The sequence below is a fragment of the Haliaeetus albicilla genome, chromosome 10 (genome assembly GCF_947461875.1).
Source record: "Haliaeetus albicilla chromosome 10, bHalAlb1.1, whole genome shotgun sequence".
In the NCBI taxonomy this organism is placed as follows: domain Eukaryota; kingdom Metazoa; phylum Chordata; class Aves; order Accipitriformes; family Accipitridae; genus Haliaeetus; species Haliaeetus albicilla.
This window is the reverse complement of record NC_091492.1, coordinates 37,949,627-37,973,862: the sequence shown is the minus strand read 5'-3', so window position 1 is coordinate 37,973,862 and position 24,236 is coordinate 37,949,627. Positions and strand designations below refer to the sequence as shown.

Sequence of the window (24,236 nt, the reverse complement as noted above, 5' to 3'; positions counted from 1 at the left end):
CCATCTACAGTTTTCCTGCTAAGCTTTGTTCGCATGTACAACCCACTTCTTCAGCAGTTGCACATTCAGCATACTAATGATATTATTCTTGGCCATCCTGTTAAACTCACAGTATAAGTTAAATGCACAGTAGGGGGCCCTGCTGGATTCTCAACAGTTTTCAGATGGCTACAGATTATAGCTGGCCAAGGGTGGAAGTTTTGATAAGCAGTCATGAAGTTGAGAGCTTTCTATTAGAATAGGATGTTGGCTAGTGCTGACTCTATCTCTGTCACTTCTCTGGTGATAACTAGGTTACCTAAATGTACTATGCTTAGGGCTACAGCAGACCACCACTTGAAGCTCCAGTTAGTACTACATACAGCTGCCAAATTGCTTAGCTAAATTTCACACAGGGATCACACAGAACAACTGTGGTGGTTGATGTCCTGTTTGTTTCACATTGCCATTCAGGGAGGTACTTTTGGATTACTAATACCTTGTATGACTTGGGTGCTGACTGTTTCAGAGATTATTTATTTCATTGTATCCTGACAGGCAGTTGTTAGCTGAATCCTAAGCCTTCAGCACGCATGTTTAGGTCTCTCTGATCTGGAAATTTGGGTGGCATAGTATCTGCTCCGGAGTCCCACCCAGAGCTAGGATCCTGCCCAAATTTATTTTGGTGCTTCTTGAAAGGAGAAAGACAGAAAGGAAGGAAATAAGAAAGAAACCCAAAACCACAACACAAATTTGCAAGTTAAACTTACTGACAGAACTGACCTGCAAAGTGCAAAACAATAACAGAGAATTATTATATTCACTCTTTCTCATAGTATTCCTCCAGGTACAGAATATCATATTTTCTTAATACAAGCCACTTTGGAGTGACAATCAATGAAAGACATTAAGTACAATAAAAATATTGGTTTTAGAATAAAAATGCGGTTCCTGCCTATGGGCTTGTAAAGGAAAACTCAGCAGAGTCTTATGCTTCTTGTAGGTAAATTCTGAATTTTCATCCCCTTGTTCACAAGCCAGGCAGAATAAAAATATCCACCTACACTAAACCAAAGGGAGCCACTCGTAACCCAGACACAACCACAACAGACATTCTCAACAGTCCTTGGCTTAATAGAACACTGCTTTGTGGTTATACCCACCACTAGGATTTCATCTTGCAAGTTCTAGCACGTTTAATTTATTCCAGGTCATACATCAAATATAATATTAAAATTTAAGATGGCATTTGAGATTGAGACTTTCTTTTGCAGTGCGAGTAGAAAGAGCACAGTTGGGACTGCGGGTGCATAAGCATATTAATACATAAACACAAACTTGTAGCCATCACTCAAGAAAAACAATTGGTCTTTAAGAGGGGAAAAAAGTTGTAAAAAGAATCAATTCCATTAAATAGCTCTATAAATCAATTCCACCAAAAATCAATGGGAAACTACATCCACAAGGTGCCAAGTAACTCCCACACATCAGGTGCAACTGTCCGTGATGGTGGCCATGCAGCAGCTCTGCCTGCTGGGGATTCAGACAGCCAGGGGCAAGAACCCCTGCATTGCCCACGCTGCCCTCCAGCTCCCTCCTACAGCGCATTCTGCCCTGCTCGCTCAGGGTGAGCTGCATGCTGAGGCCTCTGGGGAAAGCAACAACATCACTCACTTCCAAGGCTTGCATATCTGTATGATGGAGCCAAAACGGGAGCAGACTCATGCTGGTCCTCACACAGGCCGTGCAGACCCTTGCCACCAGACACAGCGGCGGGCAGTTCCCCTTAGAAGACAGCAGAGGAAAACTCATGTAACTTGTTAAAGCCAGGCATCCCACATGCATAGGTCTGAAATGAAGCATGACTTTGGGATTTTTCAGCAGGCTTTGTGCCACATCAAGTGTCCCCAAAGGGGAACTGACTTATGCACAGACACAGGGAAGGTGGTAGAAGAACATTTGGGATGTGGGGAGCAACAGCCACCAGCATGCAGTAAGTCACATACTGGTTAAACAAATGACTTGTTTAAGCACAAGTTCATGAGTTCCACATTGTGTCAGTCTTGACTGTTCAGTGACTCCCCAGTGACTGTGCCAGGCCACTGTCCTCTCACTTTCAAAGTGCAGCTCAGTTGCATTTTCACATTTATAAGCTGTGGATGCCCCTTCAACGACTGGAGAAACCCTTAGGGCTTTCATTTTGTGCTGGCAGCTCTCAGATGACTTTAGAAACAACCCCCTGGGGCTTTTGTTCTGTGTGGCAGAGCAGAGGGCACGGAAGATTCTGGCTTTGTTAAAACCTGCAGAAAAATTCATGTCCTGTGTCTTCCCCTTCATGTGCTCCACTTGTGCTGTCATGTCTCTGGGCCTATTATAGACACACACTATTTAAGAAATTCAGACATAGCATTTTTGCAATGGAAAAACTTGATGAGTTGGCCTCTGCTATTCAGCACTAAGTACCAAACCCCCTTTTTTCCTGTTGTAACTGAACACCAAGCGTAACTGAGTTCAGTTATTCCACACAGGAACACTCGTGTCTGGTATTATTCACATATATTTAAATTAGAGAAAGACTGCATATGTATGTGTATAATAAATAATGATCAATTTAATGAGAAAGCTCAAGACTGTCCATGGCAGGGAATGAGAATACCTACTGCTTCTCTCCAAGGCTCTGTGACCCAACTGCAGGAGAGATCTGACCTGCAAATTGCATCTTAGCTTTTGGGCCTGATCTTAGCAATGAGCACCCTCAACCTACTGATTTCAGTAGGATTTGAGAGCATTTGATATCAAAGCTTCCATCAGTCACAAGTTTCCTCTACACATCAGGGCATGCAGTTCTGGAAAGCAAGACTTTGACACAGGCTGGAGGTTTGAGGTCAGGAACAAGTGGGAATTGTACAACTAGATGCTTCAGTCTCACCACTGGTATCTAGCAAGACAAAGCAACAACACATTCAAGTTTGTCTTTTTTGGAATATTCCTTAGAACTTTATCATATGACTCTTCTGCTCCAGAAGAATTAGTCGAACATTAAAAAGTATACTAAGGGAAGTGGAAGGACATCATCAGTAGAACAGCCAGAAGATTTTCCTGCAAGTCACAGTAGATGTTTCTCATTTTCCCTGTCTGTAAAAGCATCTGCAATGATACTTTCTTATTTACTGGGATATCAGTTTCATACAAGTCAGGAAAAAAAAGATTTGTGCCAAGTGGCCTTCAAGTATTATAATAGGGAGGATGTTTGCAGAGTTTTGAAACACAGATCTTATTCTAAAGAGAGTCTTCATACACAAACAGATGCTACACCAACACTTGCATGGATGTAACCCTAGACTATTCAGTCACTTTCTGAAGTTCTGGAGTAGCTTACAGTGAAGAAAATACTGTTATATTTATGAAGGACAGCCCAAAAAATGGTGCGAAGTACGTGTGGAAAGAGACAGAGAAAACAGATAGGAATAGGCACAGCCCAGAGAATTACAGTGAAGAGATTACAGTGATATGGCAAATATGTAGAAATGGTTGGAAAAAGCAAGTATGTGCACAACTGAGGATTCTGGAGGAAGCAAAGAATCCAACAGGTTAGACAACCAAAGCATAAATTGAAATAATCAGACACTATGGACTAAAAGTTGAAGCCAGCACAGGGATCTGAAGTGTCAAGCTGCATTTAATGACTGTCATGGTTAAAATCATACACCAAATTGCATAATAGATGAATGAGATGAATTGAAAGATTAGTCTATGGAAATAGACTCAGAGAGAGGATTGTAAGGAATTTTTTTTTTTAAATCCTGCTCCTAAACTCTTCTGTACTCAAGGATAAAAATCTTAAATCCCATTTCCTGCTACTATAGGGCTAAAAAGTTAACACCATATTTCATAGCGGTTAACATTAAACAGGATTACTGTGCTGACTTGTTCTTAAAGAGCAAATACATTCTAAAAACTAGATTGGAAAGGAGGTAAATTTCTTTCTGCCAAATCCTCTGACAAGAAGCAGGAAGGAGAAAACGTTTTTCTCTAAGACTTCTGGGGATGAACGGAATTAAAAAGTCTGCTGCCCTCAGTAGAATGGATGTACTCTTCCAGTTGGACTTTTTTTGTTCAGTCATTCACTGTAGAGACTCACTTCATACGAATAATCGTGCTTTTCTTTCCTACTCAAGATGAAGTGCTTACACTCTTTTCAATGAAAGCAAAAGAGATGCTTTGTTTATCCCTTAAACATTAAGTTTTAAAAATAAGTCAGAAAGGTCTTATGAAGAAGATCCGATGACCCATAACTTTTTAATGCCAGTCAATGAACTGCCTCCTAAGAAAAAGAAAGATTCAAACCCCTACCCAAGCAGGCATCCCAGCCAGAGCCTTCTCTGACACGGTAGTACCGCAGTCTATCTGGGACTTCACTTTGTCAAAGCCTTTTACGCAGAGAGTACCTAGGCAGCGAGCGTGTGACACACATCCAGCAAGACTCGTAATATCTTGCCTGTTTTCTCTTGAGCCTCTGAACTGTGACCTCAAAGCAAATCAATCTGAGAAGAAAATACATTAATCAGGCATTCACTCAGCCAGGCTCAGGATTTTTAAACCAGGGATCTGAATCAGCTCTATCACCTCCCACTTCTTTCCTGATACAATTAGTCAGCATCTGCCCCGGCAGCCAACCCGCTGCCTCTCAGAGGGGGGGAACAAGCAGCTGCAACTCCCTTGCCCACTGCCTACTTCCTAACAGGCTGCAGAAAAGCAGAGAATAGCTTACTGAACTCTGCCTGGTGAAGGTTAGCATCCCTTCCCTACGCTCAGGGGAACGAGAGGAGCTGAGAACAGCTACCACTTACAGCCTCTTTGATTCCCTGCTCCAGCCCAAGTGCAGGTTCAGACGTGTTCCAGGCACACCTCTCCCCACCTTGGGCCAAGGCCATGCCAGCTCCACACACCTGTTGGAGGCTTCCCCACATTTTAAGGGAATCCCCAGAAGGGGATTTGCAGGTGCTCCGCTCCCTTCAAAGAGTTCAGGCAACAAATCAGCCTGGGAAATTGGACCCATAGTATTCGATGTGGCCCTCTGACCTTTTCCGAAATGTTCTCAGCCCACCAGGCTGGCAGGACTGAACTTTATAGCTAAGCGTTTTGAAAGAAGCATGTGCTTTTAAAATCCAGTTGAATTTTTGCTAGGGGAACTTTACAAAGGCATCACTAGTGTATCCACAGGAGTTTTGCAATTCTAGGTTACAGGTGATTACAGCAAATAAACAGGCATGCAAGTCAGGGTCGGAAGCGGGCTTTTACTTAAAGCCCGCCTCACCAGGCACTTGAAAAATAAATAAACCCCCCCAAGCAGTTCTGTTTTACCCAACAGCTAGAAGGCTCCAGCCCCACTCCTCAGGCTGGATTGTGCAAGCTCTTACTCCGGCAGTCACACTGAGTTCAAGCAAAGTGCCTGAGTAAGCATTTGCAGAATCTGACCCCCCCAGTCAGTTATCTATACTGCACCTATTTGTGCCTTGCATTGCAAGCTCTTTAGCCAGGGACATGGTCTGGAAGTATATTGTCAGCTGCAGTGTGCTTTATCTCCATTTATGGCATTAAATCTAATTTTTGGTGCCAAGTGCAGCATTACCCTTACAATGACATCTATTAGAGACAGTTTCCCCTGAAGACTGTGATCTGACCAACAACCAGTTTGCACTGTTCATTTTTTTATTTTATTGCAAAACCACCATGTTCATACTATGTCTCCGCTTCTTTAATTTCAAGCATATTGTTAAAAAATAGTAAGATAGGCACTGAATTGTGGAAATCCCACAGCCTGGCATTACACTGACTTCACTCGAGATGCTGCTATCCTTTCTTCCCTAAAGATTTCAAAAACTGGGAACCAAAAACAAAATTAAAGCAACAAACTCGACTGATTAGTCTCCAGTAATGTGTAAGTTTAGTAGAGGCAGACTTGCTTTCCCCATGCCAGTGCAAGCATTCCTGATGGGCACCCAGCCCCTTCTCCCCTCCCAAGGCACAGAAGAGGGAGGGGTGGGACAGCAGCATGGCACAGCATGGAGCAGTTCTTATGGAAAAAAAATCTGCAAGTTCCCCTGAAATGCTGCATCCTGCATGCCACAAAGGACAGCTGCTACCTTCTCACTTACAAAAACGTGACCCCAGCCAGTCAATCTACAGAGCTAACACTGTCAGATACCCTCCCACTCACCACTTTTGATGGTCAAAGCCATTGTAATGAAGCAGCTTCCCCTCTACCTCAAAAGGGGATGTGCTTTGTTTGCTTTTGCTCCAAGAAGGCTTAGGGGGTGTGCTTTGGGGTTGGGTTGTTTTTTTTTGCTTTTTGGTGAGGGTACAACCCAAGCTGTTTTAGACAGACACAGAGGTAGCATGGGTCCATGTGTAACCATGGAGGAAGCGAGCACAAACAGGCAAATATTCTGAATAATGGCAGAGTAGATGCACATGGAAACTTGCTTGGACTCACCTGGACTCCTTTCCCCCTTTCTTGTCCAACCAGTTCAAGGATGGGGGACATCCCAAGCCTCTGGCATATGGTATTAGATGGTCTGGGTATTAAGTAGAAAACTACTGATAAGTCTTTTGAAACAGTACTGCTGGTGTCATGTAGCCCAGGTCTCATTTCATATGAACTCTCAAAATTTGGAAGGGAGAGGGAGATTTTGTTTATTTATTACAAGTGACAGAGAGAAACTGGGGTGCTTAATCAGTCATTTGCGTCTACTGGGAGTGGAAGCTGGTTTGTCTGGCTATGGCCATGGCTTCTGTTCTGTCATGGAAGAATCCTTGTGCGGCTTTCAGAAAGTCATATAAACATCTCAAAAAATGTTACATGAAGATGCCAGAGACACAGCTGTAAGTCACAGATTACTAATTATGAAAGCATTTTGAGATCCTTGGGTGGAAAGGATCTCTTTGCTGGATAGGCAAATATTCTAATTCCATATTCCAGTGATCACTGTTCCAGCAGGACCCTTAAAATATATTTTCCTATCATGACTGTCCTCTGTTGCTAGTTACACCTCCATGCAGCTTTTAAATAACAGCATGATTTCCAGTACTACAGCACTATCAAATGTACTAGTTTTCTCTGCATTTGGTTCCACTTGCAAGACACTGAATTATTAGTACAGCATTCAGCTTGAAATCCTCTTGCACAATTAACAGGGTGAAATATTAGACAATAGTGGCTACTACTGTTATTTACTGTTCATTAAATGGTAATGGAAATTCAGCCCATCTTCAAAAGATCATGCCCTTACACAGGTAGAGATAGAGAGGTACAGACAGATTAAATAATTTTTCCAGAATCAAACAACAAATCAGTGGCAAACAAAATCTCATACTCAAGTCTTTGTTTTAGCCACCAAAATAGAGATTGTCAGAATGAAAATAATGGCTTATAGTCCTCTCTCCGCACTCAGGTAATTTTTTTCATCACTCAGGAGCTAAGGAATATCACTACGGCAATTAAACTCATCACTTATAAGTAGCAACCAGAAACTGGGAGACCCAGCACAACTGGGATAAGCCAGCTGACTACAACTACTAAAAAGAGGTCCACACTTGGGGAAATACTCAACACATTCCTTCTCCAGACACACCACCCATAATAACAGGCCAACAGTCTCAAACACCTCTGCATCTGGGATGGATATGCAGAACCGCATACATTAAAATACTTTTCTTGGAGTTCACTTAAGAATGCTGCCAGCTTGTAAACAGCAGAGTCAGTATTGCTGCCAACACAATTTTTACCTAGAGCAAACGGAAGTGCTTTTCCAAGAATTTCCAAGACTGTTGCGTCACACGGTGCACTGGCACTGCACCATGCAACCCAGGGAGGAAAGACAAAAAAGTACAAGCTGCTGCTCCGCACATCCTGAAGGGGATTATTTAGAGGCATTTATTTATTCCCAGGAAGAGACTGGCAGTGCAAAACAGACCTTCCAAAAAAACCCAGTGTTCACTGCAGGGGAATACAGTCTTGTTAATATTTTCAGTGCCGCACCAAAAAGTGAATAATTTTTATAGCTGGCATGTTTCAATTTTCATTACAATTTTGAAATACTTGTTTGATAAACTACAGTGGAGACTAAGAAATGTAGCATTTCTGAAGGACTGGAGGGCAAACATCTCTATTCTTCCTCCCCCACCATGGGTTTTGCATAATACTAAAGCGTTAGTCCTTTGGCAACTTTACCGTTTTGAAGCTTTATTAGAATTATGTGTATGATGACAGCAGTTACAGGCCCTTGCTAAGGTCAGGGTCCCGTTGTGCAAACTTTTAAATATGATGAGCATTTATAAGATAAATATACAAGACAAACCAAGGACATTGTATTCTCCATACTTTAAAGATGAAGAAAACTTAAGTTGCTTAACTTCCTTCATGACCATAGCATGGAAAATTTAAATCAGTGATAGAAACTGAACCCAGAGTTCCCTAAACCACAAGCTCGCCCAGAAGAATTAAATGCGTGCATACATTCAAGCACTGCACCAATTTATAACACTAAGTACTTATAACTAAGTTTTCTGGGTAAAACTTTTTGAGTCGTAAGTTACATTACTTTTAAAACACTCTCAGCCAAACATCAGTCTGCTGACATCTGAAGAATTACAAGACAACTCTCACTCTCATGCCAAAATTCCTTTTATTGAGTATTTTGGTACTACAGTTCTGGCTATGTACACTTCATAGATGTGCACGCACATTTATATTTTTTAGCAGATTCTCTGCCATCTACAACTTTGGTAGATATTTTTCCTGCCTAGAAGGACATCCACATTTTTCTTTGAAGACTGGGCATAATCATGTCAGTAATATCACATTATCAAAGAACATTTGAACTGCCTAGAAAATGAACAAAGAGCTTTTTTCAAGGACTCGAGAAGTTTGATGCAAAAAGTTCCACATGAGGACCATTCTGAATACTTTGTAAGAGTAAACAGAAACTAGGAATAACAAAGCACCTCACCCTTCCAGGGGTAGTGGAAACAACATTAAATAAAACCAGCACAAGTTCAAGTCTCACTATACACTGGCATAATTTCGAACCTTCTTTTAAATAGGTCTTGTTTTAAAAAAAGTTGATCTTCAATTGTATGTGTTGGCTAGTGAAGTTTTGAGGAAAGTAGGAAAATCAATCCCTAAACAGAGAAAGCCACTGCTTTATTGTTTCAACATGTCCTGGGTTAGTTAACTAACCTTTTGCATCAGGACCCTCTTGTAAAGGGACAGAGAGGATGGTTTTCTCAGTGTTGGTTCAAGAACTAGTTCTTTCAGACTGGAGAAAGCAATTGAGATTTGAGGAAGGGCAGAAAGGCAGGAAAGCTTACTTCCCTCCAAATTAAAACTAGGTGTCAGAGACTAATATCTCCTAGTTCTAAACTCACAAAAGAGCAGCATAACTAGAAAATAATCAATTCCCTTTTGTGCAAAGAACATTTCCTTTGCTTTGCATTTAAAATGGAGCTGAATAAGAATCACAGAATAAGTCACATAGGAAGGGACCTCAGGAGGTCATCAGAAAATATTTTGATAAGAAAATATTTTCCAAATATTTTTATTTAACACTTCAAAATACTCGGGTTTAGCATTTTAAAGTTATTTTTAGTTGCACATCAACAGGTTTTAATAGGTACAAACCAGTGAGATCCAGTCTTTCCACTGGAGAGTAACTATCACATAGACAAACAAACAAGCTTGAAAATAAGGTTTCTTGTCAGCTGATTTCAATTCTCAGTTAAAATTGGCAATGCAAATTACTCTATTCTGTTCTTTATCGGACAAGAGAAAAGATTTCCAAACTGTCAAACTGGCTGGTGGCATCTTGACAGCAGATGGAAATGCAGTAAGTGGAGTCCTACATGGCAATGTCTTTATATGACTCCTGGAAAACTGAATCCACACCCTGAATGGTTCTTTATACAACGGGAAATGAGCACACATTTAGGGGAAGGAATCTGCTGTACACCCCTGTCATCTTAAATAAGCCCAGGAATGAATGGGACTAGCCCAGCATGAAGAGCAGAGTAGGGTTGTTTACCACATGAGGCCTCTTCCCCAGTCAGTCCGTCATGTACCTCTTTTAAAACTCATGGCAAAAGACTGATCTGAAGACAATTTTATCTTGTGTAGTATTTGGTTCAGTGGGGGAAGGGAGCAGATAGGGCAAACTGATATATTATTGAAAGCTACCCCCTCTTCCTTTACCCAAGAGACTGAAGGACAGCGAATGCCTCAGGCCAGCACACTGACATGAAATGCTTTCTACCTCCCATCCAGAACCTGGGTGAGGACAACATTGGCAAGGTTTTCCGTCCGGTATCTAAAGCTGGAAGAATGAGAGGGAGTTGTTCCTAGTGCCTGCATAGATCTCTCAGAACATTTAGCAACAGAAGGAAGAAGTACACCCTGTTTTCAGGGCCCTTTTTACTAGGAGAGCAGCCCCTGACAACAGTTTTGAGCAGGAAACTCCTTGCCCTTCTCTAAATTCTTCTTATTGCCAGATGAAGACTAGGACCCTGCCTCTCCCAGCTTAGCTGTCAGTGCATGTGTCTTCTGATGCTTTCTACAGGAGAGCTCAGCAGTTTGTCTTTTCTACATTAGCAAAAGAGCCAGTGCTGAAGGAAGTTTCCCACAATAGGTCCATTTCCAAATACTTGCTTGAGGTTTTCAGTTTAAAAGATCACTCTTTAGCCCCTTCAAATCCACGGTGTGCACATCAGAAAATGTGATATAGTACATATGTAATCCTGGATAAACTAGATTCCCCACCCCTTTCCATTAAGTAAAATCAGTAACTAGAACCCCTGTTTAGGATTTGTGATTACAAGGATCACCCTCCGCCCTGCACTGGTCAAACAATACGGGCTCTAGGAAAGCATGAGAGCCGTCATTTCAATAATGCAAAACCCTGTTGCTTCCACTCCAGAACAGCTGACTTGAAGTGCATGCTAGGCTGTGCTTATTAACAAAATGAGAAATCTGATATATAGAAAGAAAACACTATGTGAGGATTAATCCTGGATTGCAGTTTGTGGCCAGCACTGGGCCGTCATCCAAACACAGATGAAAAAGAACAAAATTTCTCCCACCTGTCACTTATAGCAGGTACAGCTATTGCACTGTTGTTGTCTCCTCCTTACAGCTATTGTAACAACCCATTTTATATCGGCTTAAAATTCAGGATTGACCTCACTGTTTCATTTCTTCCTTGTTTTGTGGGAGCCAGCACTGGAGGGTGAATTTTCTTTCCAGGAATTACAAACAAGAAGCATGAGTAACTTACAAGTTTGGACAGCTAGCTCGTAATACGCATACACTTCAAGGAAAGAAACCCAGCTTAAAATTGGCATCCTGTTGGAACCTGGAGATGCTAACTGAACAAGAAAATACAACTCTCAGGAACACTTTTTTTTACATTGTTTCTGCTGCTTTTGAGAGAAGTAAGCACACTGTCACCGCCGATTAAAAAAGACCTAAACAAACCAATGCAGTTGCTTTGCCAATGAGCTACTGCGCAGCAGAGTGAAATTTCTATTGCAATGCATTGTCCTTGCTCCCGATACTACAGCAAGATAAAAACCAGTTTAAGCAGCCCAGTGGTTTAATGACTGGTGTTCAATCCACACCAAGCCAAAGGAGAAGTAATCTTTATTTTTTAAAAGATATTCTCCTGCTTATGGTTGGGTTGACACTCTGTTGTTGCAGTCCCACAGCTGAGCCCTGTTAATTTTTCTCCAAGCCCAGCAGGGTAGGCATGTCCGCTGATGCTGAAATGGTCCCCCTTCCCATTGAGCTTCACCTGTCACAATACAGCCAGTATAATGGCTGTGTCACAAATGTGATTCTGCTTTCTCCCACTCCAAGACCACATTTGCTGCTGCACTGAAATGCTGCTTTGTGGCAACGTTCTCCCCCGGATGTTGTCAGAAACTGCAGTTTCGTTCGTACGTTTTATCAACCAGATTTGGTTAGGGGATGGGGAAACTTGGTTTTCTGTAGAGAAGACATGACAACCTCATCATACCAATACCTCTGCCTATCAGGCTACAATATGTCCATCAGACTGGATGAGATGGTTAAATCCTGCAGTCAGCACAAACAGGAGTTCTGATACGAAGGCAAATGCACCTCGGTTTTCAAACATTATCCTGTCTCCCTACATCTATCACCAAAGACAGTAGCAGGAGCTCAAAGAATAGCCACGTACAAGGTCAAAGGAATGCACAACATAGAGTTTATGTTTGACAGTTCTTAATTACTATGGGCTGTAAAGATGCTAGAAAACAAGAACTCTCATTGCAAGATCTGCTGTTCACAACTTCAAATTTCATGCTGTGACCACCAATTTGGGGCTGCAGTGTGTGTTTTAGGGAGTTTCAGTCCATTACACAGCCAAACTGATTAGCATTAGGTTGTGTTCTAGTTGTTTTAAACGACTAATCAAAATAAATTGAACGTGTACTCTCCTGGAATAAGGCCTCTCACGTTCTCTTTCTCTCCTCTCTCCCCCCACCCCTTGTCACACATTGGCTTCTGCCAAACAATTCAGCACTGACACTCCAGCGTATCACGTGATACCAAGTGCTTCAAGCATCTTGCGATACTTATTACTATCTACACATCCATAAGTCATTCTGCCCAGCAACGTATGTGAATACTAACGTGAGCTATTTCTTTATGCATTAAAGATTTAGAGCTCTCCCAGATCCTTGGAAGAAGCTTTTCCCCCAAACGCTGAAAAATCGTCCCTTTTATGTATGTGCATCTCATCTGCATTTCACGTAGATTAGGAAGCATGACATAAGAAAAACCTGCTATATCCTCCGATTCTCCCATTCCTCCTGCTTACACCCCCGCGGCCAAGCAAGTCTGCCGCGATTAAGCAACGGATTTTAGATGCGAAAGAACAAGGCACTTCTGCGGGGTTTCCTTACCCGTGTTAGAATGGAAAGTAACAAATGTAAGAGGTTGCTTATTCTTAATGCTGATCTCCTCCAGAGCTAAAATGATATGTCAGTAGCAGGTGGCAAGTTTGAAGACCCCCCTCCCCTCCTTTTTTTTTTTTTTTAAATAAATATAACAAAGGGCACACAGATTTGACCTAATGGGTCAACCATCAAAAGTTAAACTGATTTAAATAATTAGACCTAGAATGTCAGGCACCACTGCAAATAATTGCTCCTAATGCTTTTAGGATTAGATTGCTAATGAAAAGGCGCAAAAAGGAGGCCACTTGCAGTTGTGGAAATAAGTCAATTTTCTTTCCATATGTCATTTTCTCCGCGTAGATTTGCTGTGAAATCCTAAGGAGTCATTTACAGCTTTCTCTCCAGAGCTGCTGTAGTATATACAATAGTTCTGAGTCATAAAAAATAGTAATAAGTCATCTTGAAATACTAGTTGTTTCTACACTGTATTTATCAAGCACAGCAAACATCTGCTCATAGTTCTGACATTTTCCAATGAAAGTGACTATTGCATATTGTTTTCCCCTTTAATTTGTGGAAAAACATGGGAGCCATTCAAATATAAACAGCATTCCGCAATAAATTTAAACCAGTTTCGGTCAAAGGACAGCGTATTAGCAGAATGTTAATTTTGATGCTCCTCTTCACGGGTTTCCGTCTGCTCTCTCAGATTTATTCCAACAGCTAAGTAGCACGCAGGGCGCTTTCGGCAAGCGTCTGCTAAAACGCTTGGTTTCATATATAATTCATTAATTTGCTGTAAAGGTATACACCCGCCCCGCTCGCAGATCCTGAACGCGAAGTTACCCGCCTCTCGAAGCGCCGAGGCAGCCCGAGTTTCCGAAGGCTGCGGATTTCGCCGCAGAAAGTTTCGAGCCACCCAAATCCCCGGGTGTCAGTACGCCGGGAAAGCAGCGCCCGGGCGGCGGCGGGGCCGGGCGCGGTGGCCGGCGGCCGCGGAGCGCCCCGGGAGGAGCGCGGCTGGCGGCCGCGATAACGGGGAAGCGCGGGGGGCGCGCCGAGAGCCGCCCGCTCGCCGCGGTGCCCACTTCCACCTGGGACCGGTCCAAGCAGAAGTCAATCATTGACTTCTCCCGCCGGCTCTCTCGCCCCATACAAAAGGGGTCGGGAACGGGCCGGGCGCTTGCGGGCACCGCGGCGGGCACCGCGGCCGGCACCGCGCAGGGGGCCGCGCACCGCGCAGGGGGCCGCGCACGCAGCCTGCCCCCACCCCCACTCCCCCCGCCGGCTTGGCTTGGCTTTTAAATGCGACCAGGGGGAAAAAAAAAAAAAAACCACAAAAAAAAAAAAAAAAAAAAAAGCCCGGCTCCCCCCGCCGCCGAGCTGGCACCGGCACCGCCGCGCCCGGGGATGTAGAGCCCGGCCCGGCCCGGCTCCGCCGCGCCGTTCGCCCGGGACCGGGCAGCCGCGGGCAGCGATCAGCCCTCCCGGCCCCCTGAATTACAGTGTTACGCGCCTCGGCAACAATATTGCCAGGCTGGACGTGCGATTTGATTTTTTTTTCTTTTTTTTTTTTTTTTTTTTTTTTTTTTTTTTTTGTAAAGTGGGTGGACAGCTCTGCGCCTGGCTGGCGGGGCCGGGGAAGCGCGCATTTCCTCCGGGGGCACAAAGCCGGGCGGGCAGGGTCCTGCGAGCCCCCGGCCGCGGGAGGGTGCGCGATCCTGCGCTCCGTCCATTGCGTCCGAGACGGTGCCGTAACAAAAGCCAGAGACCCGCAGCGACGGGCAGAGCGAGCGGAGCCGGCGGGTCCTTCCCTCCGCGATCCCGAACGGCCGAGGGGGGCGGCGGGGAACGGGGGAGCCAGGGCAAAAGTTCACCGCGGTCCCGGTAGGGCAGGGGGCTGCTCGGTGGGGCAGGGGCCGGCGCTGGGGTTGGGGGATGCCGGCCTGGCTCGCCGCCTTGCAGCCCCGCGGATGGAGCGCGGGGGGGAAGGAGGCGATGCAAGTCCCGGGAGCCCCTTCCCTGCCCTCTCCTCCACAATGCGGCCGGATCCCCAGCACAAACACGCCCCCCCGGCACCCCGAGGCTCCGCTCCCTCCTTTCGGGAAAAAAAACACAAAACAAAAAAACAACAAAAAAACCCCCAAACAACAAAAAAAAAACCACCCCAAAAATACGGCTCACTTGCAGGGGGCGAGTGGGGATGGGGAGAAGGCTGCTCCTCCGGGCTGCCTGCCCGCCCCGCCGGTCACCCCCACGCCGGCCGGCCCCGGCGGGCAGCAGCTGCGGCCCCCCGCCCCGATCCCACCGCCGCCGGGGAAGGGGCAGCGCACACCCGTGCGCGCACACACACACACACACACACACGCACACAAATGGCACGGGAGGAGGGGGAAAGTTTCCAGCCGCTTCAACCGAATAGCCAACGTTTGCAATCCCCGGACAGGCACGGCGGCCAATACACCGTACGCACGCCCCGGCCCCGAAAGCAACGGGGCAGCGAGCCGGGCGAGCGAGGGGAGGGGGCCCGGGGCAGGGAGAGAGGGGGGCAAGAGGGAAAAGAAAACCATCCGGATTTTATTTTTTTCAATGGAACTACCGCTGGTGCCGGGCACGGCTGCTGCAGGGCAGGGAACAAGGGGACACCCCCGCCACCCCGGCGACTCTCCCGAGCGGACCCGTGCGGATGGGCAAATAACCGGGGCTGCAAATAAAGAGCGGGGGAGTGGGGCTGGGCTGCACCGCGGAGCCCGGCAGCGCCCGGCCGCCCGAGCGGGACGCGCGGCCCCGCGCCCCCGCCCGCGCCCGCGCCCCGCTCCGCGTTACCTTCTTATTGCATCTGGAGCAGCAGCTTTTCTTCCCCTTCCCCTCTCCTCCTCCTCCTCCTCTCCCTCTCCTGTCCTCTCGGTTTATACCAGCCTGTTCCTCATCTCACAGCCTTCCTCCCAGCGCCATCTTGCAAGCTTGTGACGTTGGGAGCCGCTCACCCCTGACCCACATTTGAATAGAAGCCAAAATGAAAAAAAGAAGAGGAGAGAGAGAGAGGAGAGAAAGAGGGGGAAGAAGAAGAAGAAAGAGCGGAACAAGGAGAGGCAGGGAAAGCAGCAGCTAAGCAAGTGCTGTGCCAGTGTGGAGCAGCATCGGCTCCCACTCCCTTGCCAGCTAGTTTAGTAATAAGCAATTTCCTGCTTTTGCAATAAATGTTGCCGCAGCGGGGCTGGGAGAGGGACGGGGAGCCGGGTAATTCCCACCGAGGGACCAGGGCTTCCCCCACCCCGAGCCGCCCCCCTTCCCTGCCACCCGCCCCCCGAAACCCAGCCCGGAGCCCGACCACTACCTCCCGGCGACCCAAACAGTGCTGCTCCCTCCCGGGTTTTGAGCAATGAAGAAGGCATTTGGTAAGATTCTTTCTCCCATCACTGACGAGGGCTCGAGTGCGTGTTAGGAGAAATTATATAGATTGCAGCTTGGACATGTATTGGAATCTGCAATGAGGTTTATACACAAATTAAGAAAACATCCTCGTGTATAATGCAATTTGCATATTAGCTTTTTATCACTCCTGTCTGTTTGTTAAGGACTGACAGTGCATTTTGCACAATCCAAGACACAGATGAAGATGTGGCCTTTGCACCCATAGAATCCGCAGAAATCTGAAGTTTCATTCTGTGCTTTTTTTTTTTTTTTTTTGAGTTATTTACCTATTGGAAGTATATTGAGGGGAAAAGTTATTTGTGTTTTGCATCCCCGGTCCTGCAAAGACTTTCATGCATGCTTAACTTTAAGCACATCAGCAATCACACCGAGCAAGCGGGGGCTGTTCAGATGCTTACACTAAGTGTGTGCACAGCCTGCAAGCTCAAGCTATTATTTTGTAAAATGCTAAGTGAACTGATATCATCTTAATTTTACTGACCATCGCCGCAAAGTACAACTGTGCAAAAATCTGAATTATACCTCTGTAGCACTTTCTCCCTTCAGTAGTTAATTAATCTGTAATAACAGGAGCAATGCATGTAAACATTTTTATTGTAATCGTGTACAGGAGCTCTTCCACTGTCCTATGCAGGAATCGCTGTATTAGCTGCAAGTGTGAGATGACATTTTCTTCTCTTCTGTGCCCTCACAGCCACCCATAACCAAAACTCTCTGTAGCCTGAGCAAGGTGATTCATTAGCGAAGCTGAGCCTACCATTTAACACATCTCTAAGAATTCCCTAATAGCCTCAGTGCCAGCAACTCTCTCGGCCACTTCCTGTGCAGATCCCTGCAGTTTGCATGCACTTCAGCTGGATCCCAGCTGCAGCCTAAGCTCTCCTTCCCTGATAATAAAGATATTTTCTAGTTGCTCATCCAGAGTTCAAAGTTTTTGCAGGAGATGGTTTCTTCAGCCCTACCAAAGTGGCTTGAGGAGCAAATAAAGATAAGGTGAATCACAACAGCCGTATCAGAAAGGTCTGGACTGGTGGTTTGTTCACAGTACACCCAATAAAGAGCAGAACACTTCAACAGTGGTGAGAACAGCAAACCTGACTGTCAGCACAAGACCCAGTGAAGTAGATAAGGATCAATTCAAGACTCTTCCCCCACCGGGAAAGTTAATTTAAGATTGGTGGTTCTGCTCTTAGCTGTATTTTAAAGCTAAGTGCCCTTGCAAATAGCCAGGGAGGTGTAGGTAGCCATTTGCTTCACGCTGTGCCAGAGGAATTGGTAGGCAAATACACAGAAGTCCTTGTGCTGTGTTATCCAAACAGGGGGAAAATGCATCACGAAGTTATTTCAGGCAAGTTTAGACATTTGGGTTTAGAAAGACCCGCTTTTGTGAATCTTTGTGTGGCATCTCAAGACCTCAACAATGCCACCATCTGCCCTCAGTCTTCCTTCCTTCCGCTGAAGCTTACTGCCCCAGAAACAGCCAGCAGAACAGGCTGTGTGCCCCTGCCAGTTCACAGACCAACATCTTAGTTCAAGCCCACTTTCATCAGACATTTGAACAAAGGTGCCAGGCTTTGCACAAGAATAGCTCGAAGCACAAGCATTTCAGTCTGTCTGCCAGCTTTGCTAGGCAGGTGATAACTTTTGAGAGTGAAGGGAGTGAAGAAGCTTGGGAAGAAGTGGAGAAAAATCCTAAAATGCCACCACAAGATTTAGTCTGCAAAAAGCTTTACTCATATTTGAATCTTCTCTAGGTTTGGGGACGATCAGTTCTGAGCATCCCTAAGGAAATGGAGAGAGAGATGCATTCTCAGTGGAGAGGAGGCAAAAAAAAAAGATAGAAATTAGGTGTCTGGCACCTAGAAATGATATGGTAGGATGCAACACTGCATTCAGCTTCATATGCACATGATAATTATAAGGTTGGAAAAGAATTAATGAGAAAGCTAGACCTGGCGCTGTCACTAGAACCATGGACATCTGTGGAGAATCTGATGAGCCAAGTAGAAGTATGACCACACCTACTCGGAAAACATCTACAGGCATGCAAGGCAGATGCCATGATACCTATAATGTTTCCAAGCAACCACAGCCAGGGAACTTGCCATCCAAACAGCGGGTACACCCTCAAGTTCCAAGAAATCACACCCACTGTGGGCACATCTGGCACCGGGTGAAACATGTGCCTGTGTAGGTGAAAAGCAAATGCGTTACAGGTGCAGAGAACAGCATTCTCAGGTGAAAGACCAGAGTAGAAGCGTAATGGTGGCAGGCTGGTTACAGACACTGGCGTAATGAGCATATTCTGAAGGATGGTTTGGGCTAGTGGATGCTTTGAAGAAAGAGGCTCTTCTATTTCCAGCTGGATATTTGTGATCAACTTTGTTTTCTAATTTTGTTTGACTGTGGGGTTTTTAAAATTTATTTTGAAAAGGGCACAGTCAGGATGGCAGCAGTGGATTCTGCTGGGTGCTCTGCAGACACAAGTAAAAGCTTCAACTTCCTCCTCAGTGAATATGATGAATGCAACGCATCCAAGGTAGCTATGACAAACAGATCTTTGTCCTAACAGTATACAAAGAATTCAGAACAGAATCCGAAGAACATGCAGATTTCACACTATCCTTGTATATTGGCCCACAGTATCTATTCAGAGAGAGCTCTGTAATGCTGCTTTCAGGCAGAAAAGTTTAATTAATTGTATCCCCCCAAAATAAGTTATTGTTTGCAAAATACATAGACTCATCAAATCAAGTCAGTGGCTGAAACCCAGAGGAATTTCAGGGCTTCAGTTTGGTTTTAGTCATTTTCGACCAACTGATGGGTTCAGAAGTGGCTCCGGTCCTTTGTGGCGGTGCTAATAGCAAGTTTATACTCATCATAAAACAGGAAGAGGACACGGGTAGAATTGTTGTATTGGCAAGCCAGTGCTGTGGGTGAGGAATGAAGTAATCTGAGCAAAGAAAATGCCATTGCAGAAAGTAAATAGAAGAACGACCAAAGGGTGGCCATGTGCCCTTACAGCTCTTCAGTGCCACCTGCCTTCAGTCCCAACGCTAGTGGATGTCCAGTGCCATCTAGCAGGCAAAACAGTTGTTTACAGTAGTAAACTGATGGGTAAAGCTGGGCGGAAAAGTTGAAGCGAAAAGTGAAAAACTGTAATTCAAGGAACTAAGCAAAATGCACAGGGCAGAGAGTGCCAGTGTAGGGTGTACGTCTGAAAGCAAAGTGAAAGCGAGGGCTGACCAGCCTGCTCCTCAAGAATAAATAAGGATTTAGCCCTAAAAAGAAAGTAAGTTTCTTAGCAGAGATTTGCAGTCATTGCTTCTCCAGGGTGGGTAGTCCTGACAGTGCCACTGAAAATGCTGAGGACCAGCACATCAGATTGGAGCTGAAACAGGCATCCTCTGAGGCATTGCAGTGACCCAGGAAAATTGTGCTTGAATGGTAACAGAACAGCCAGTGATAGCTCATGAAATTAAAAAGTTACTTTACTGTCCCCTCAAGAGAAATATCCCTCTACAGTCACACATACGTGTCTGGAAGGACTTTTCCAACAGACTTGGAAGCGTCCATGGAGAAGACTCCAATTTTATGCTAAGATGGGTTTTGAAAATCTTTTCTCTCTTAGCTGCAAATGTTCTACGTATGAATATACTATCCTTGGTAAGCCTTTATAATTAGCTGGATTAGTTGGTTCCCCCACTGCAATCTATGGTCTTTTGACTGCAGTTGGCGCATGGACACAAATAGCGTTATGTTTTGACCTTTGTATAATGATACCTTAATTTCTCATACCTGTTCCTATTTTTACTAATTCAAAACTTGATAGTGCACAAATTCTACAAATAATTTTTCCACAGCTGAAAAGGAAAATACAATCTTTTAGGAAACTCAGGTGTAATCAAGGAAAATCAGAAACTGTACATGTAATCTGAATCCTTAATGTCAAAAATAGCCACAAAGGTCCCCAATTCAGAGCTCGTTTTATGCTGCAGCTGGTCACAGATTCACTCAGCTCTGCATTGGTTTGCATTGTAAGGGTTCTGTTCAAAATCATGGGGTTAGAAACCCAATTGAAAAAAAAAAAAAATAACAGAAGGTAACAGTTTGAAAAATTAGGCTAGTCGTTTAGTGCTTGTACAAGGTACTATTTTGTACACTTCTGCTTCTGTTGTATTCTTAGTGATAGAAAGTTTTAATTTCCTTGGAAGAGAAGAAACATACAAAATTTTTATTGCTACAAGCTGAAGCTTTTTGCTAGGCATTCTGGCATACGCAGGGCTGATGCAAGGGGTTTTGTGACTCTAATCAGATAAAAACATTGCTTCCATTATAACAAGATCTTTGATTTCTGTTGGCCTGTGAATTTCATTGCTAATATGTTCACTCTGTACCTGTCTACAAAACATCTGTATTTAACTATGTCTGCCCTGTTAGTTAATATAGTCTGTGCAATGGCATAATTTCACTAGACTATGGGAGAGCAATAAAAAGTAAGGAAAACAACTGATGAACAAAACCACTACCTATGTGTGTTAAGAAGAAAGTGAGATTTGCTGAAAATATCTCTGAGATAGATGTCAGAAGAAAATTAAAACAAAAAGGACACATTTCTTCAGCCATGTAAATAAACAGGGAACAAGAAAAGAACTGGTGTTACTATGAAGTATGTGGACAAGGAAAAGACTAAAAATACTTTTGTACCCAAAATCTAAACGAAAGCTTTGCCATAGCTTTTAAGAGGAAGAATGGAGTTGAAGAAGGGAGCAAAGCCAGCATGATTAGTGGGAATGAGGGAATGGAAATGGAAATTATCACAATAAAGGTGAAAGCAAATCTAAAAGAGCTCAACATTTTCAAGCAAGGGAGACCAGGTAATTTCCATCCCAGAATTCCAAAGGAACAAGTACCAGATTGATAGCAAGAATTTGAAATAAATTTTTGAGTTGGAGGTTGTTCTCGCATGATTTGAAAATAGTAGATATAATACTTTTATTTTAAAAATTATTAGAAAGTTATCTAAGTAGCCACTGAGCTCATTGATTTTGAGACCATTTCAGGCTTTCAGAAGAATTTTGAAGGAAAATATAATTAACCACAAAAAAAAAAGAAAGAGAGAGCAAACGAGAGGATAAACAGGATAAAATGTAACCACAACGCTGATTTTGCCGAGTATCCTGAGATATTTCTTCGCTGAGATAACTGATTTTCTAGGAAAGGGAAATGTAGTAGATCTAATCTATATGGATTTTAGTCAAGCATTTGATATGATGCCACATGGGAAGTTATTAATTAAGATGGAGAAGATGGGGATTAGTACAAGAGCAGTAAAATGCGTAAGGTATTGTCTGAAGGAGAGGTGCCAATAGATTACTATTGGGATAGAGAGATTACTAGTGACTCAAGACTGAACTTGTTTAATATTCACTATAATGATCTATTGTCATTTAAGATGGAGTGTGCTAAAGAAATTTTCTGATGGAACAGTCAAGAGGCGTTGTCATTAGCAGGATCAGAGTATCACGGCTGGTGAGCTGGAAGGCAGTGAAAGCAATGAGCAATGGAAATGGGATGCAATTCCATACAAAAACAACATACATTTGGGATGCACTTCACCATTAGCCATGGCAAATTAGACGTCTTCTTCAAGCTGATCATCAGAGCTTCTTCTGCAGCCAATGAAAGCAGGAAGATACCTCGAGAGAATGGAGATCTATCCTGCCTCTTCTGGATTCTTAATTTAGGATAAGAGGAACTGTTATGTGGACGTGTCTGTCTCTCTGTCAACTATACAGAACCCTACGCAGAAGGATGAAGCAAAAATAATTCTCTTGAAGGAAGAAAACTGACTACAGCAAAAAAAAAGAAAAGAAAAAACCTGATGCATTAATTTGTCAGTTGGATGACTGTGAACCATCAGAACATGAGGCAGTAATAGAAGTGACAAATGTGATCCTAGACAAGGTTCTTTCAGTAGCAATAGGAAGGCACTGCTGACGTTACACAAGGCGCTGCTGGACTGTCACTTCTGTTGTTGTGTAGGATCTCATCACAGGTATTAGGACAGGTATTAGTCTATCAGGATGCCCAGGGTAATCGTAAGAGACACTAGCTTTCCAACAAGAGCAGAGAGCTGAAAACTACAACTACTTTACAGACAAATGCTGATCCATGGGTATGAGAGATGTTCGATATGTTGCTGGTAGTGGCTGGGAATTTCTGAGGTGCCAGGATCTCTTGAAGTCTTACGTTTCTAATGTTACTGTCCTGGTTTCAGCTGGGATAGAGCTAACTGTCTTCCTAGTAGCTGGTACAGTGCTATGTTTTGAGTTCAGTATGCGAAGAATGTTGATAACACTGATGTTTTCAGTTGTTGCTCAGTAGTGTTTAGACTAAAGTCAAGGATTTTTCAGCTTCTCATGCCCAGCCAGCGAGAAAGCTGGAGGGGCACAAGAAGTTGGCACAGGACACAGCCAGGGCACCTGACCCAAACTGGCCAACGGTGTATTCCATACCATGGGACGTCCCATCTAGTTTAGGAACTGGGAAGTGGAGGCAGGGAATCGCCGCTCGGGGACTGGCTGGGTGTCGGTCGGCGGGTGGTGAGCAATTGCCCTGTGCATCATTTGTACATTCCAATCCTTTTATTACTACTGTTGTCATTTTATTAGTGTTATCATTAGCATTATTAGTTTCTTCTTTTCTGTTCTATTAAACCGTTCTTATCTCAACCCACGAGTTTTACTTCTTTTTCCCGATTTTCTCCCCCATCCCACTGGATGGGGGGGAGCGAGTGAGCGGCTGCGTGGTGCTTAGTCGCTGGCTGGGGTTAAACCACGACAGTTGCAGATAGGAAAGTGTTAATCATCAAAAGCATGTGTGTACTTTGACTAGCTTTTTTTGGTCCTGTTTTTATTTTTTTGTCTTTTCATGTCAGTACATATGTTTGTGTGCATGCAGACACACACATCCACTGATAAATACATATTTAAGTGAAGTTTTGCTTCTGTTGCTTGTTGGGTAGCATAGCGATACTGAGCTATATTTTGTGTTATCTGTAGTAATGCACAGAGCCAGCCAGTATTCGTTAATACGCTACATGTCTGAGTATTTTTGGTGTTGACTTTCAAGTTACAGGTAACCTAAAAACCTCTTCTTGTCCTCACATTAGACAAAAATAGCAGGAAAACCCCCACCAAATTCAGCTGTACGTAAAACCTTTTTGCTTTCTTTGTGTGTATGTACTTTGAGTGGTGGTGTGTACAGTATGCATAAGTAATTAATGTTGCAAGCTGGAAGAATGAATTATTGTCAGATGGAGGTAAAGCATACAATATGGTCAAGTAAGCAGTTCCAATAATAGCTGTGCTTATAGGAGCAAAATGTAATAGAGGGCAAACTCTACAGGTTGCCAGCTCGGTGTCGATGTAGAGCTTTGTTGCCAGTTGGTGACCAGGGGACAGCAGAAGGATTGGTTTTAGCTGAATGCTTTTAAGCTTACGTGTTTACCACACATAATGAGATTGCTTCTCAAGCAGTGGCACTTAAGCAAAGGGCATAGGTAATTTTAGCTTGATTTAGTTGGTGGAGGTCTAACTAAAAGCCACCTTCTCCTCCCTCCCCAACTTAGGTACATCTAGGTGAACACAAGCCATGCACTGTCATTGCTGGGACAGCTAGCTGAAGGTGACACATGCCTCTCCAGCTGGGAACTTTGCTGAAAAAAATGGAACTGTCGTAGAGCAACTGGACTATGCAAACTCCCCAAAGCTGGCACTGCCCAAGGTGAAGTACAAACCCAGGGAGTACTACAGGTTTGGTCAGGTCACAGCAGTGTTTTTAATTAA

At 44.1% G+C, this 24,236-nt stretch overlaps 1 protein-coding gene and 2 long non-coding RNA genes across 6 annotated transcripts in view; 2 read left to right on the top strand and 1 right to left on the bottom strand.

Annotated features, from left to right (window-relative positions):
- HIC2 (HIC ZBTB transcriptional repressor 2) overlaps positions 1-15,904 on the bottom strand; it is an 81,027-nt gene extending 65,123 nt beyond the window's left edge. Inside the window, exon 1 of the mRNA XM_069795074.1 lies at positions 15,778-15,904. The gene's annotated coding sequence lies outside the window, so the exon portion shown is untranslated. The remainder of the gene's footprint in view (positions 1-15,777) is intronic.
- Positions 1-24,236, top strand: part of LOC138687471 (uncharacterized) — a 190,136-nt gene that overhangs the window by 133,367 nt on the left and 32,533 nt on the right. Inside the window, exon 5 of one of the 4 annotated variants that reach the window (XR_011326661.1) lies at positions 7,455-8,289. The exons of the other annotated variants lie outside the window; for them this stretch is intronic. This is a non-coding gene — a long non-coding RNA (uncharacterized lncRNA). Of the gene's footprint in view, positions 1-7,454; positions 8,290-24,236 lie in introns of those variants that run through there. 4 annotated transcript variants of the gene reach the window in all.
- The window catches only part of LOC138687472 (uncharacterized), a 38,985-nt gene continuing 30,916 nt past the window's right edge, over positions 16,168-24,236 (top strand). The window contains exon 1 of the long non-coding RNA XR_011326665.1: positions 16,168-16,349. This is a non-coding gene — a long non-coding RNA (uncharacterized lncRNA). The remainder of the gene's footprint in view (positions 16,350-24,236) is intronic.